General features: G+C 43.8%; 1 pseudogene; it reads left to right on the top strand.

The window, feature by feature from the left end:
* The first annotated feature begins 3,164 nt into the window (after nt 1–3,164).
* LOC122203127 lies at nt 3,165–4,591 on the top strand (annotated as a pseudogene).
* The last annotated feature ends 419 nt before the right edge of the window (nt 4,592–5,010 follow it).

The raw sequence follows: 5,010 nt of genomic DNA, 5'->3' as shown, positions 1-5,010 counted from the left end.
GCATCATGACATCAGTTGGGATAACTTTAGCTGTTAAATGAACAGAAATTACACCTCACACTGCTTAAAAGTAAGGAAACTTACTGGCTCACATAACTGGTAGTCCAGGGGTAGGATGAAATCCAGGGACAGCTTAACCTAGCAGTTTTAGCTCCACCCCTCTTCAACTCCCTCAGTTCTGCCACCTTCTTGAGCTAGTTTCCTCCTTGGGTTTGATAACAAGACTGCTGTAGCAGCTCAGAGCCTCACATTCACATATGGAGAGGTAGTGTCTTCCCATGCACAGGACAAGGAAAAAGTCTTTTTTAGAAGCTTCTGCAAACTTCCTTCAGCCTAAAATGGTAATATGCCATTTCTGAATCAATCCCTAGCAAAGGGAATAAGACTTTCATGATTGCCTTAGATTATTCAAGGTCCATCACCAACCACCACACAGTAGGGAAGACTAGAAGCCATGGTGGGGAAAGAGCCATATTTAACTACAAGGACAGCCAGTGACTCCTAATGTACAGCCCAAGAAGCCTTGGGAAGTTGAAAAACTGCCTGACTCTGAGTAAATTATATAACATGCATGTGTACTGAAACAGAGAGAGAGAGAAACACTGATTAAAAATATATACAGATACTCTAAAATAAAATCCATATTCACCTAAAAGTATTAACTCATGGTAATTTTTAAAATAGCATAGAGGCAGTACCACACCAGACTACTTGGGTTTGCACCTGGCTCTCACACCTGCTATCAGGTAAGTCCACACAAGTGATTACCCACATCACAATATTGTTGTGAACATTAAAGGGGCAGCAAGTAAAGGGCAGGGATCAGAGTGTAAATTGTATTTAGCAAAGTACTAAATACATTCCTGCTATTATTTGTCTCATACAAGTGAACTACTATGATGTGGAAAATTATGACTTTTTTTAATGTTGAAAATGGGCATGTAGAAGATACTTCTTTTCAGCTGCCCAGCACCCATCTGTTTCCCCTTCCTAATTTCCTTTTGGAGAATTCCTTTCCTCTGCCTTATAGTCTTGCCGAGACTGTAAATCCACGTGCCTATCTTCCCACTATGGAGGCCACAGGGATTCTGGAGGGTTCCTGCAACTAAATCCCTCCTCTTGCCACTGGTATACCTAGCATGGCATAGGCTCAGCCAATCAGATGTGTTCTCCAGGGGCCTGAAATCTTGAGCAGGTTACCTGCAGAGTTCAAATAAGGAGGTGGAGTTCATCATCCCAGTGGAAACATCCCGACCAGATCATTCCTGTAATGCAGTTTGCAGCCCTCCCCGCAGCCTCCTACCACTCCCCCCAGCTTCTGCCTGTTTCTAACCTTGGTTCTCTAGCAGTCCTGTCAGTTCTTTAAGTTTCCAATTCCTTTCTGATTAACTACTACTTGCTTACATTAATAGAGCTAAATTCTACACCTGTAGCTAAAGATCTCAACTGAGAAATGGACTAAGATTGGTCACTGGAGTACAGCATGAAAGTACTGTGCTAAGATTCAAGAGTGGAATGGGGACTCTGTGAGAATGAAAAAGGCAAGTCTTAGAAAGATGCTTCCTGGAAGTATAGGGAGAAGCCAGAAGGCTAAGTTGTTAAGCAACGGGATAAAGTTTATTCCAGTGTAGGGGTGTGAAGGACTGCCCCCAGAGATCTGGTCCACCCACCATGTGAGAGGTAAGTTACATAGGAAGAAGAGAGACCAACTACTTCCCAATGAGAATTTCTGCCTGGTGAAATTCTAGGCCAAGTATTTTTATGAGGCCTCTTCTAAAGAGTTACATGATAAAAAAGCATAACCTCAGGTTCACTGGTGCCATCTGTACCAGAACAGAAAGTGGGAAGACCTTCCCTCTCTTACTCTCTCTCTCTCTGGTGGAAATCCTTTTTCCCTAGGTCAGCATACTCTGGCATACAGAAGGGTCAAGTCCATAAATGGAACTCTATTACAGCTCAAGAGCATTTAAGGGCAGAGAATATTCAAAGGTAGGAGAACAGTGTAAAAGTTATCCAGTGGGCTAGGTTTAGGTTTAAAGTCCTCAACAATATTTTCCAGGAATTCTATTTTTACTACCCTAGTCTAAGTCACTAAATCCAAGTCTGCTTTGACTTTACTACCTATTTCCATCTTTCTGCCCAATCTGAATCAAGCTACTGTTTTTAGCTTTCATGTTGCCTCTCTGGAGAAAACAAGTTTGGCCCAGTTCAGGACTCAAATAAACTCCTGCTTAGTGACTGTGCACTTCTCTCTGCTCTGACATAAGCTACACTACCCTAACCTCTATATCCAATGCTCAGTGTCCCAAGTTCTCCCTAAAGTCCGTCCTGTTTCCCTCGTCTCCACAGAATCTTCCCTTTCCAAAATACACATTCCCTACTTTCTTCCAATTCTCAAAATGCACCCCAAACTGAACTTTTAAAAACTGCCTACTAGCAAATCACATCCAATTGGTGGGTTTCTTTCCTAGCTTAATTATCATATTCCCTCATAATATTCTAATTCACACAAAAGTTTTTGAACCAACTCTCATCTGGCCCAGAAATATCTCTGAGTTCCATTTATAAGTTTACAAAAAGAAAAAACAAGATGGAAAAATTCCTTTTCATTGTATATCTTTCGGTACCGTAACGATATTTCACTACACAAACATGTTATTGTTTTTCTAATAAGAAAAATTCCAATTATTTAATAACGCAAAAAAATTTTTTTACCTTACTGTTACTTTCCCAGTAGTATCTGTATGCAGAAATATGTGGACATTAAGGCACCTACCTGGGTGGCTCATCAGTTAAGCATCCGACTCTTGACTTCAGCTCAGGTCATGATCTCGCAGTTTGTGAGTTGGGGCTTGCGTGTCAGCTTGGGATTCTCTCTCTCCCTGTCTCTCTGCCCCTCCCCTATTTGCACACACCTTCTCTCTCTCTCAAAATAAATAAAAACATTTAAAATTTTTAAAAAGAAATATGTGGACATTAGATGAAGAGAAGAAAGCATCTCTAAATTCATTTTTTGTTTTTGTTTGTGGAGGTCGGCAAGTGGACAAGCAGGAGCTGGTTATCACTGATTTAAGGTCTGACTGTTAAACAAACTGATGGTCTGACGATGAAAGTTTAGGAGAAATCTGAAGACCTTTTATAAGTGTCTGACCCCTGAGGAAGTGATGCTGCAAGTAAGTACTTCCAGGTTCCCGGTGATGGAATGACCGGGTTAGTCACTGCCACTTCTCACAAGTCTGGGAGTGGCTGGCAAATCAGAACAGAACGGGTCAGGGCCGGCAATCGAGCATCTCTGTAGGTGTGGGTCAAGTTAACCCCTGGTACACTCCACCCTGCCAGCCTAAGCAAAACAGTTCAGTCCAAATCTTTTCATATGTTATTTTAGAGTTCGAGCGGTAGCGGGAGCAGAGAGCAGACACCAGAGAGCCCTGAGCAGCCCGCTGCAGCTGGCCTAGTTACCCTCACACCCTGGGCGGAGCCACAGCTGCCGGCCAGGTCACCATCAGGACCCAGTCACCATCACCACAGCCCGCGGCGCTGCACGCACCAACCCCGGCACCACGGGCAGCGGCACAGGGAACAAGGCCTCCTATCGGCTGCACCTTGCCCGCTGGGGACAAGAAGCCCATGGCAACACAGTCAAATGGTTCAATGGAAGAAACGGATGTGGTTTCATCAACAGGAATGACACAGAGGAAGATGTATTTGTACACCAGACTGCCATAAAGAAGAATCCCAGGAAATACCTTCGCAGTGTAGGCAGTAGGGGAGACTGGGGTCTGATGTCGTGGGAGGAGAAAGGGAGCCGAGGCAGCAAACGTGACAGGCCCCAGTGGAGTTCCAGCACGGGGCAGTCAATATGCAGCGGGCCGTAACCATTACAGACACTCTCCATGTGGCAGGGGCGCAATTCCCAGCAGAATTACAACAGTAAAAGTGGGAGAAAAAAAGAGGGATGGGAGAGTGCTCCTGAAGGCCGGGCCCCATAGCGCCGGCCCTAGCACAGGCGGAGGTTCCCACCTCAGTACCAGCGGAGACCTCATGGATGCAGACCACAGTCCTCGGCGCCTCCTGTGCAGGGGGAAGTGATGGAAGGTGCTGCAAGCAGGATGCAGGAGAACAAGGTAGACCAGTGAGACATACTAAGTACCGAGGTTACAGACAAAGATTCTGCAGGGGTCCTCCTTGCTAAAGGCAGCCTAGAGAGGATGGCAATGAAGAAGAGAAGGAAGAGCAAGGAGATGAGACCCAAGGTCAGCAGCCAGCTCAGCTTTGGTACCGCCGCAACTTCCAATTACGGAAAAGCAGACACCCAGAAAACCTTCAACCACAAGATGGCAAAGAGACACAGGCAGCCGATCCACCAGTGGAGAATTCGTCCGCTAGCAAGGCTGAGCAGGACGGGGCTGAGTAAATGCCAGCTTCCCATCGCTACAAGCATCTGGTTTAGTCATCCAACAAAGAAATGAGCAAAAGATTGGAGCTGAAGACCGTAAGTGCTTGCTTTTTCCCCACTGACCAGATAAACAGATCTGCATTGTCTATGCAGCATGGGGTTTTTATTTTCACCTAAAGACATCACTTTTTGGTGATGAAAAATGTGTTTAAAAAAAAAAAAAAAAAAAAGCCTGGTTTTTCTTAAAACCAAAAAAAAAATTTTTTTCCCCTCCAATACACCTTTAAAAATTTTTAAATTGTTTCATATCTGGTCAAGTTGAGACTTTTAAAAGCCTCATTTTAATATGTAATAAAAGTTTACACCTTTTTTTTCCCAAAAAAGTCAACAAACAGCAAGCACCTGTTAATAGAGGCCTTAAATAAATATATATCATTTTTTATGTGAGTATTTTACAAATATTATAATAGCATATCATAATAGTTAAATCTGAATTGTAGACTAGTCAAAATCTGCTACTTCATTCAGCACCCCTGCCCCCCAAAAAAGATTTATCCTTCTGTTAGGAGACTGATCTTCAAGGCACCCTCCAACTTCCCCAGCGAGTTGATGTT

Source organism: Panthera leo, chromosome D3 (genome assembly GCF_018350215.1).
Source record: "Panthera leo isolate Ple1 chromosome D3, P.leo_Ple1_pat1.1, whole genome shotgun sequence".
NCBI lineage: Eukaryota > Metazoa > Chordata > Mammalia > Carnivora > Felidae > Panthera > Panthera leo.
Note: the sequence above shows the minus strand (reverse complement) of the source record. Positions and strands in the feature narration are given on the sequence as shown.